We start from the raw sequence: 11700 nt of genomic DNA on the forward strand, positions 1-11700 counted from the left end.
CAATGGGTCAGGACCATCCTGTGCCATCTCCTCCATCTCCAGGACTTAGACGGTGCTCCCCACTCATACTCTGGTCTTCAGGGCTGCCCTTGCTCATCGTTTTAAGCAAACACTTAAGTCATAGACGGGACCCGGAGAGCAGTTTATTAAAGTTTCCCTATAGGGACTTCCCTGGTGGCTCAGATGGTAAAGTGTCTGCCTACAATGTGGGAGACCTGAGTTTGATCCCTGGGTTGGGAAGATCCTCTGACAAAGGGAAAGGCAACCCACTCCAGTACTCTTAACTGGAAAATCCCAAGGATGGAGGAGCCTGGTAGGCTACAGTCCATGGGGTCGCAAAGAGTTGGACACGATTGAGAGACTAAACTTTCTAAACTTTAACTCAGAAATGGCCTAGCATCCTTTTATAAGCATCATACATAAAAAGAATTAGAGAAAAACAATGGACCAAAGCCCCTTAGAAGCAAAAGCCACTTTGTGGTCACACAGACTCACACCCTACTGCTTGCAGATGAGGAAACACACCCAGAGAAAGACCTGGAAACGATATTCCTAAACTCATACGCTGAAGTGATGGAACTGGGAATGGAACTTTTGGTTGGTTTGAACTCTGCAGTATTCCAAGAAGAAGTGGCCCCTTTCAGAGCTGCTGCTGCTGCTGCTAAGTCACTTCAGTCGTGTCCAACTCTGTGCAACCCCATAGATGGCAGCCCATCAGGCTCCCCCGTCCCTGGGATTCTCCAGGCAAGAACACTGGGGTGGGTTGCCATTTCCTTTGAAAGTGAAAATGAAGTCGCTCAGTCGTGTCCGACTCTTAGCGACCCCATGGACTTCAGCCCACCAGGCTCCTCTGTCCATGGGATTTTCCGGGCAAGAGTACTGGAGTGGGGTGCCATTGCCTTCTCTGCTTTCAGAGCTGCTGCTACTGCTGCTAAGTCACTTCAGTCGTGTCCGACTCTGTGTGACCCCAGAGACGGCAGCCCACCAGGCTCCCCTGTCCCTGGGATTCTCCAGGCAAGAACACTGGAGTGGGTTGCCATTTCCTTCTCCAATGCATGAAAGTGAAAAGTGAAAGTGAAGTCGCTCAGTCGTGTCTGACTCTTAGTGACCCCATGGACTGCAGCCTACCAGGTTCCTCTGCCCATGGGATTTCCCAGGCAAGAACACTGGAGTGGGGTGCCATTTCCTTCTCCAATGCAGGAAAGTAGAACCATCCAAATCTAAAGGCATAGTTTTCTCACGGGGCTTTGCAGAATATGAACATCTGTACTGTGAGTGAGCCTCAACCTTCTCACCGTTTTTGGTGGCATTTGCTGAAAACAAAACTGAGAACCTAGGAACCACATTTTCCTTGCATGCATCTGATGGAATCCCACCACGACAGGCAACCCTGGCGCCCGGCCCAGGGCTGAGGGAGAGAGGGGAGGAGGTACATAGGTGGACGCTTCTGGCCACCAGCTCTCCTGGGTCCCCGACGGGCTTGGCATGTGAGGGGCTTGACGGTGGTGTCCAGACGAGCAGTCCTGAAGCTCGGAACCCCCAGGCCCTCGGGTCTGGAGTCCTGAGATGGCCTCTTTCCTGCCATCCCCCCTCCAGCTTATGTTAAAATCCACGCAACCTGTGTGCGTGCGAAGTGGCTTCAGTTGCGTCCAACTCTGTGCGGCCCTCCGGAGGGTAGTACCCTTTCCGCCAAGCTTCCACACCTGCTGAAACCCCCTCTGTGCCCCCTGGCCCATGTGAGACAGCACATGCCCCTTCCTCTGCGGAGAGGAGAGAGGAGGAGAAGGCGATGTGTCTGGGTACCTGGCTCTGGGCCCAAGACCCTGGGGGTCAGGTTGGCTCCCCAGAATGGGGCTTCCCACAGTTTTTCCATTAGGACATGTTTAGAAAACCATGGAATAGGTGACTGGAGCAACAGATAAAGCTGCTGACACTCTGAACCAGACCTGGTTCGGGAGTTCCATTTCGAATCCCCCTTTGCTGCCCAGCAGAAACTGACCCAGCAGTGGAAAACAAATATACTCCAATTAAAAAATAATTAAAAATAAAATAAAATCCACTCCCTTTATGGCAAGGGCAGGGGATGGGGTGAGAAGCTTTCACTCTGGGGGAAGTTGTAGTATGATGGCAACTGTGGCAGCCCACTCGAATGAAGGAGCTTCAGAGTGGAGAAACGTGACAGCTGGGAAGCCAGGGTTGGAAGCTCACCTGCTGGCTTCCACATGGCTGTGCCACCTTTCACTATTTGAAATTTATCTCGACTTTCTATTACCAAATATCTGTTCATTTTTCCTATCAAAACATAAGTAAGCTATTATCTACAAGACATGGGTTTTGGCCTTCCTGGATTCTTTTCCTGCATCCCTGGTCTTCTATTTCTGAGCCAGAGCAGAACATTTTAGCAAGCTTTGACCTCTGGGAAGTTATTTTGCACCGCTGTCCATGTTGATGAAAAAGCTATAGAGGACTCGAGACTTAGAACATGCTGAGTGGGATAAAAACTAGCTTTGTTCTCGCCTTGACCTGGAGTAATCATGTTCACATTATCAGGAACGTGGAGTTCTCTTTGGATCTGCTAATAGTTTGAGCCTCAGCTGCTTCTAATCTCCTTTTGAAGAGACTTGTGAATCACTAATGGGAGATTTCCACTTGGTTTCAATGATTCTGAAATCAAGTTGTTGCTGTTTTCTTTTCTCCTCTTTTTCCTCCCCCAGAGTAACCTGAGTCAGGTTCACCATTTAATTTTGTGGGATTTCAGTTTCCTTGAAGTGAGCACAATTTGACTCATTTCCCACAGAATTTAGTTCCCTGTGTATCTTGTGATCCTACAGCATGGTCAGCAGGGTGGTTCTTAACTACAGAAAATGTTCTGTAGACACTGGCGCTTTACTTCTTAAGGAGCTGTTGTCGCTAATGTCTTCATCAGAAGGCTGTCAACTGGTGGGGCGTGTGCATTTGCAAAGTTCTTACACCTGACGTGGGCTTCTCCAAACTGTAGAGTTCACCACTGAAATATCTACTATTAGAACACTACACCACATCTAGATTGAACCCTAGTCTACAAACTCTTAGATGCTTCTGGTGGCTCAGGGTAAAGAATCTGCCTACAATGCAGGAGACACAAGAGACATGGGTTCGATCCCTGGGTTGGGAAGATCCCCTGTAGGAGGAAATGGTAACCCACTCTAGTATTCTCGCCTGGAGAATCCCATGGACATAGGAGCCCGGTGGGCTACCGTCCATGGGGTTGCAAGGAGTTGGACACGTCTGAGCACTCACGCACCTATAAACTCATGTTTATTTAACCTAAAAATCATTTATAGTGGCAGTCCCCAATCTTTTTGGAACCAGGGGCCAGTTTTGTGGAAGATACTTTTTCCACAGACCAGGTTTGAGGGAGGTAGAGATGGTTTTGTGATGTTTCCAGCATATCACATTTATTTGCACTTCATTTCTATTATTATTACAGCAGCTCCACCTCAGATCATCAGGCATTAGATCCCAGAGGACGGGGACCCCTGGTTTATAGCAGTAATTATTAGTGAATACAAAGGCCTCATCCTCTATAACAAAGCCTAAAAAAAAAAAAAATCACCTACTGCTAATACTTGAAATGATACACCGAAGACTAAAAATGCTCACCAAAACACGTGTCTGACAATTGTTGCCTTAAAATGTGAGTGCTTGGCCTTCTAAAGGGAGTTAGTTCTGTGGTTGTTTTCACCACAGAAATCAATTGGTCTTGACTTACTTTCATTGATAAATCCTTGGAAAGTATAGACTTAGATCAGGACTCTTGGAGAAGGGAAATAACCCAGTGTTAACCACTTTTCAGTCATTGTGGAGTGCACGGTGCAGACTGAGGGGCTCCAGTCCGCACCGGGTGCCTGGTGACGGGGTGAGGCAGCCCGAGAGGATGCTGAGGCCGGCTCTGCTCTTCGACCGGCGGGGCCACACCCAGGAAACCTGGGGACCGCAGCTAGGATTTTGGAGAAAGGCTTGTTCTTAGGCTTCCCTTTGGGAGGCATGTGATGTAACTTGCAAGCCTCTTTCTCCACACGATGCTTGATTTCTCCTTGGGACAGAGCGGGGAGGAAAAGCACCCGAGTCTGTCGAGTCCCTGATCCAGTTTCTTCACCTGGGGTCTGTCCTACAGGGCGTGTTTGTTGTTTAGTCACTAAGTCGTGTCTGACTCTTGGTGACCCTATGGACTGTAGCCTGCCAGGCTCCTCTGTCCATGGGATTTCCCAGGCAAGGACACGAGTGGGTTGCCATTTCCTCCTCCAGGGGAATCCTCCTGAGCCAGGGATCGAACTGAGTCTCCTGCATTGCAGGTGGGGTCTTTACCTGTATCACTGGGAAAGTCCCCCCTCTTTCCCCCTGGCTTATGGTGTGCTTTTGAGCCATTTGTATTTTCTCAAATGTTAGCAGTAATGTGACTTTCCCCATCCCTCTTTCAAGGAATGAGGCCCTTGTTGCCCTTGTCGTGATTGCTGTAAAGGGATTTTAGGGTGAAGAGGGTCTGAGTGTGTCACTGACCTGGCCCCAGGGGGCCAGGGACAGGCCTGGGGAAACCCTGCTTTGCTGACCTGCAGGGTCACCCCAGCGCCCTCCCCAGTTTGTACAGACTCACAGTCACACCCGAGAGTGATGTGAACTGCAGCCCGGGTGGAGAAAGAAGGAGGGTTTTCTGTGGCCGAGGAGCAGCCTATTCTCACATCCCATAGAACAGGGTTGAGCTCTTTTTAAAAAGATGTGATTTCTATATATTTTTTTTTTTTGGAGTTAGAACGTACTTCTCAGTCACTCGGAATCTCCAGTTAGAGTCTGACACCTGTAAGGTTTTATATAAATATCTTTCTTATATCAAAGCAGTTCCATTCATCGGCATGACGTGGGTCTGTGGTAACTTCCCACATCTGGTGATTTTGGACAGGTTACTGAAACCTCGCCTCTCCGATTTCTTATCTATAAAATGGATGAGCAATGCCCACCTCAGGGGCCCTTCAGAGGATTCAATGAGCTAATGAATCGAAGCTTCTGAGCACGGGGCCTGGGGCTGCTGTATTTTCAGCAAGTACGTGTCATTTTTGCTTTGCGCGTTTCCTGGTGCCATGTGCAGACGTGTTTAAACTATTTGGAGCCACTGGCAGGGGCATTTCCTACCGCAGGAAGGTCTGGGAAGTTGGGCACCCAGGCCCTCTGGGAGTGCTGAGCACCGTGTTTTTGCACATGTTCTACATGATTTCAAATAACTGTCACCTTTTATAACCAGACCTGGGGTTTCCAAATAAAACACAGCTAAAGTCCTCCCACAACTGTAATAGTTTAATAGGGAGCTCAGCTTGGTGCTCTGAGATGACCCGGAGCGGTGGGGTGAAGGCATGGGAGAGAGGTGATATATGTAAATGTATAGCTAATCTGTGTTGTTCTTCAGCGCAAACGCACACAACATTTTAAAGCAAGTATACGCCAATTAAAATATAAAATTAAAACATTGCTATACTTTGCAGAAAAACAAAAAAAGGCCACTAGACCAAGGCAGTTCTAATAGCTTGGCAGCCTACATAAGCAAACCCAAAGCCCATAATGCCTCAGAGTTAAAACACTGAGACCTGAGGCCCGCCAGTTGCACACCGCCCACGAGGCTTTCCCAAATAAGGCAGCTTCTTAAATGTTCACCAGATAATTTCCTTCCCTTGCCTTCAGGTCTCCTTGAAGAGGTCTTGGCCCTACCTTCTGTCAATGGAGCACTGCTATCCCCTTCTAATCTGTGTTGCTTGACTCAAATCAACTTCTGCTCAAATAAACTTTCAACATTTAAAAAATGATAAAGTGAATAAAATTCAACCCACACAAAAATGAATTACTGAAGTAAAAACCTCTACATGCATAGAAAGATACAGTAAGAAAAAAAAGAAAACAAAAGCTTCTCAGCAGAAGGAAAAAATTAACAACAAAAGCAAAGAACCCACAAAGCAGAGGATAATTAACAGTCTTTCAAAATGGATTTTGAGAGAAAGACGTTCCTGTAAAGCAACTGCAACTCTGAAAGAACATCACAGATCACAATTGTTTAAAAATTCAGAGACGGATGAGACTCAGGGGAAATTTTGGAAAAAATGCCAAATCATTTCATATTGCAAGGTACACAAGGGAAAATGAATATCATGGAAATAAAAATAAGAAAAAGGAAGCAAAGAAAAAGGAAGAAAGTTGATTAAAGAAACTAGAAAAAAAAATTGACTAAACACAAGCGAAAGTTGGTATGGAACCAGGTTCCTTTGCCAGGAGCACAGGCCAAACGCTGACAGACCAGCAGGGAAGGGACTTTCTCATGAGGCCGCCAGGCAAGGAAAGGCAAGAACACATCCCAGATCCACTTCCTAAAGGCAGCAGCTCGAGCTATCGGTCAGAGAAAGCTGAGGCGTGGGGAGCGTGGGGAACGGGGATTGGGAACCAAAGAAAGGTGATTGTTAGCTGCAGGGGTCTTCAGGAGACTCACATCTTCTTATTTTCTGAGGGTGGCGTTTTTGGCCCTCTGACATCAGAAGGTCCCTGGGCAGACACTCACACAGGCCCGGTTACAGGCTTGATTGTCCCAACGGTTCTGAACAGACATGTCAGTTCAGAGCTGAACACCGCTGATTTCAAGTTTCTGAAACGCAGCCCTGGCGATTATCTTATTATTTAGGCTACTAGATGCTTGGAGGACTTGCAAGTGTTTTATATCAACAATCGAAGCCACATTGAGCATGAGACAGGTTACAGGTCTAATGGAGCTGATGATTACCCTTGGTTTCAAAGAGACACGGTATTTGTATAATTGGTACGCACAAGGATATACAGCAATAAAATAGGAAAGATATTCTTAAACTATCATTCAAGAAACGTCTCTGATTTTTTTCATGGTGTAAACTGCCCCCAGTGTTTCTATGGGAGCGATCTACACCTGAGAATAGGCAAGAAAAAGGAGATAAGGAGGCAGGACACAAGCCACCTTCTAGTGGGTTTAGGAGTCAGGGTATTCAGGTCTGTCTCAGAGCTGCTTAGAATGTGTGTCAGGGGAAGGGACAGCAGACCCTGGAACACGAATAAACTTTCAATTATATGAGAAATTAATTCACAACAAGGTGGTGTTTCAATTCAGTGGGCAAAGAATGGATTACTTAATACACATTGTTCTGGCATAGACAGCCACCAAGTAAAAATCTATGAGACTCTTATCTTGTCATTCAGTCGCCAAGTCATGTCTGACTCTTCCCAACCCCATGGGGCTGTGGCATGCCAGGCTTCCATGTCCCTCACCATCTCCTAGAGTTTGCCTAAGTTCGTGTCCAATGAGTCGGTGATGCCATCCAACTAGCTTATCCTCTGTCACTCTCTTCTCTTCCTGCCCTCAATCTTTCCCAGCATCAGGGTCTTGCCCAATGAGTAGGCTCATCACATCAGGTGGCCAAAGTATTGGAGTTTTAGCTTCAGCACCAGTTCTTTCAATGAACATTCAGGATTCATTTCCTTTAGGATTCAAAAAACTAACATCATGACATCTGGTCCCATCACTTCATGGCAAATGAAACAGTGACAGACTTTATTTTTTGGGGCTCCAAAATCACTGCAGATGGTGACTGTGGCCATGAAATTCAAAGATGCTTGCTCCTTGGAAGAAAAGTTATGGCCAACCTAGACAGCATATTAAAAAGCAGAGACATTACTTTGCCAACAAAGGTCTGTCTAGTCAAAGCTTTGGTTTTTCCAGTAGTCATGCATGGATGTGAAAGTTGGACTATAAAGAAAGCTCAGTGCCAAAGAATTGATGCTTTTGAACTGTGGTGTTGGAGAAGACTCTTGAGAGTCCCTTGGACTGCAAGGAGATCCAACCAGTCCATCCTAAAGGAGATCAGTCCTTAATATTCATTGGAAGCATTGATGCTGAAGCTGAAACTCCAATACTCTGGCCACCTGATGTGAAGAACTGACTCCTTAGAAAAGACCCTGATGCTGGGTAAGATTGAGGGCAAGAGGAGAAGGGGATGACAGAGAATGAGATGGCTGGATGGCATCACCAACTCAATGGACATGAGTTTGAGCAAGCTCTGGGAGTTGGTGATGGACAGGGAAGCCTGGCGTGCTGCAGTCCATGGGGTCACAAAGGGTCGTACATGACTGAGTGACTGAACTGATACTGATACTTCTTTTAGGGTTGACTAGTTTGATCTCCTTGCTGTCCAAGTGACTCTCAAGAGTCTTCTCTAGAACTACAGTTTGATCAAAATACACTCTATGTTAATTAAATATTCAATTAAAAATAAAAAACAGTATAACTCTTCAAGAAAAATGAACGATTATATTTACAGTCTGGGGTGAGAGACTCTTTTTGGCAGCCTGGAAACAATGTAATGACAGGCTGAGACACCATCTAGAAGCCGAAAGTTTTGTGTGGGAGAAGAAGAGGTAAGCGTACTTAAACAGGAACAGAAATACAGGCATTGTCGAAAGTAGAAGTGAAAAGTGAAAGTGTCAGGCACTCAGTCGTGTCCAGCTCTTTGTGACCCCAGGGACTGTAGCCCGCCAGGCTCCTCTGTCCCTGGGATTCTCCAGGCAAGAATACTGGAGTGGGTTGCCATGCCCTTCTCCAGGGGATCTTCCCAACCCAGGGATTAAACCCAAGTCTCGAACCCAGGTCTCCTGCATTGCAGCCTGATTCTTTACCATCTGAGCCACCAGAGAAGCCCATCAGACATGGCAGAGAAGGTAAAAATTCACAATTGCTTTGGAAAACAAATTGGGAGTATTTAACACAAAAATACACTGACTCTTTAACCCAGCAGTCCCACTCCTGAGAATTCAGCTCATAGAAACAATGCATTGGACCTTAAGAATATTTGTAAAAGATATTTATCACAATGTCGCTCACAGAGGCAAAACCAAATGTAGATGCAGAGTCAGGGAAATGGTTACATAAGTTACCGTACGATCAGAGTATTAGGCAGCTGTCACAAAAATAATAATTAGAATGATACAGAATTGCAGGAACTGTACAGCATATCATTGTATGTGAAACGAGAAGCTATATAATATGATCTTTCTTTCATTAAAAAAATACCTGACCCCTTTGTGATCTCTGTATAGGTAAGTGCATATCATAAACATGGGTGCGTATGATTATCTGAACACTGAGGAAAATATTTAAAAGCCCGTGACGTCATTGACATCATGTGGTGGAGACCTCTGTGCCCCCAGCTTGGACATTCTTCCGCCTGTGACTCGACCATCACACTCACACCACACATCTTAGCTTTTGGCACATCTCAGCTCAACAACTTCTGTGCTCCCTGGGGTGACACATGCTGCTGCAAATGGGAAACCACGGATCTAAGAGCTCAGATTAGGTGGACATTTGCTTCCTGCTCAAGGTAAGTGTTCAGGGTTGACTAGTAGCTGTCCTTCAAGTGGTAATTTGGGGAAACACTGGAGAGCTGGTGACTTGTTATACTACAGCAAAACATTTGGGAAAACTATGCCTGTGGGTGGTTTTCCCCTGAGAGCTCAGTTGGTACAGAAGCTGCCCGCAATGCAGGAGACCCCAGTTCGATTTCTGGGTCGGAAAGATCCGCTGGAGAAGGCATAGGCTACCCACTCCAGTATTCTGGCCTGGAAATTCCCTGGACTGTATACCATGAACTTCCAGATGTTCAAGCTGGATTTAGAAAAGGCAGAGGAATCAGAGATCAAACTGCCAAGATCCGCTGGATCATCAAAAAAGCAAGAGAGTTCCCGAAAAATATCTACTTCTGCTTTATTGACTATGCCAAAGCCTCTGAGTCTGTGGATTACAACAAACTGTGGACAATTCTGAAAGAGATGGGAATACCAGACCATCCGATTTGTCTCCTGAGAAATCTGTATGCAGGTTAGGAAGCAACAGTTAAAACTGGACATGGAACAACAGACTGGTTCCAAATCGGGAAAGGAGTACGTCAAGGCTGTATATTGTCACCCTGCTTATTCAACTTATATGCAGAGTACATCATGTGAAATGCCAGGCTGGATGAAGCACAAGCTGAATCAAGATTGCCGGGAGAAATATCAGTAACCTCTGATATGCAGATGACACCACCCTTATGGCAGAAAGTGAAGAATTGAAGAGCCTTTTGATGAAAGTGAAAGAAGAAAGTGAAAGAGTTGGCTTAAAACTCAACATTCAGAAGACTAAGATCATGGCATCCGGTCCCATCATGGGACTTCATGGCAAATAGATGGGGAAACAATGGAAACAGTGACAGATTTAATCTTTTGGGGGTCCCAAATCACCGCAGATTGTGAGTGCAGCCATGAAATTAAAAGACTCCTTGGAAGAAAAGTTATTACCAACCTAGATAGCATGTTAAAAAGCAGAGACATTACTTTGCCAACAAAGGTCCGTCTAGTCAAGGCTATGGTTTTTCCTGTGGTCATGTATGGATGTGAGAGTTGGACTATAAAGAAAGCTAAGTGCCGAAGAATGGATGCTTTTGAACTGTGGTGTTGGAGAAGACTCTTGAGAGTCCCTTGGACTGCAAGGAGATCCAACCAGTCCATCCTAAAGGAGATCAGTCCTGGGTGTTCATTGGAGGGACTGATGCTGAAGCTGAAACTCCAATCCTTTGGCCCCCTGGTGCAGAGAACTGACTCATTTGAAAAGACCCTGATGCTGGGACTGAAGGCAGGAGGAGAAGGGGACGACAAAGGATGGGATGGCTGGATGGCATCACCGACTCGATGGACATGGGTTTGAGTAAACTCCAGGAGTTGGTGATGGACAGGGAGGCCTGGCGTGCTGCAGTCCATGGGGTCACAGAGACTCGGAGACGACTGAGCGACTCTCACTTGCTTTCCTCACACCTGCAGCACCCCAAAGGCAGACTGCACGGCTGCCCAGCCAGCAGCTCCAGGAAAAGGACTGTGTCCCGACCTTCCCCACGGGTGCAGGTGGCCCGAGTGTCCTGGCTCACGGCCGCCCCTCCATCCACAAGTCGTCGGCACAGTTTTACTCTCCTCCCTGACCTCTCCTTTCTTAGTCACGTTTCTCCCTGACTCTGACCCTCTCGCCCCTTTCTTATAAAGATCCTGCGATTACACTAGGCCCACTTGACTAACCCACGAGCTTCTCCCCATCCATGCCGAGGCCCTTAATTAATCACATCTGTAAAGTCCCTCTTGTCAGGTAACATACTCGTGAGTTTCAAGGGCTAATATTATTAACATCTTTGGGGGGAAAATATTATTCTGTCACCAAGGAGGGAAAAGAGAGAAAGGAAAGGAAGAGCAAAAAAAAAAAAAAAAAAGCCAAAGCACCAACCACTGGTATACTATGCAAAATTATGGTTTTCACTGAGCATAAACAAGCAACTTTTATTCTTTTTTAAAAAAATTTAAAAATAATTTTTATTAGCATACAGTTGATTTAACAAGCAAGCTTTAAAGAGGAAACAGTATTTGAAATAAAGTCATGGAGGAAGAGGCGGAGAGCGAGGCGGCAGAGAGGAGGAGTAGGAAGTGGAGATAGCAGTTTTCGAGGCGCAGTTTAAGCTGGTGTATCCATTCATGCCTCCGGGCAGGCAAAGATATTTCGTAAGAATCATTTCAGAATTTGGTTTTACTTCTTGCCGTATGAGTTTCTGTTCCCTTGTTGGGACCAGAAGAGCGAGTGAGGGCGTG

Source organism: Bos indicus x Bos taurus, chromosome 9, assembly GCF_003369695.1.
Source record: "Bos indicus x Bos taurus breed Angus x Brahman F1 hybrid chromosome 9, Bos_hybrid_MaternalHap_v2.0, whole genome shotgun sequence".
Lineage (NCBI taxonomy): Eukaryota > Metazoa > Chordata > Mammalia > Artiodactyla > Bovidae > Bos > Bos indicus x Bos taurus.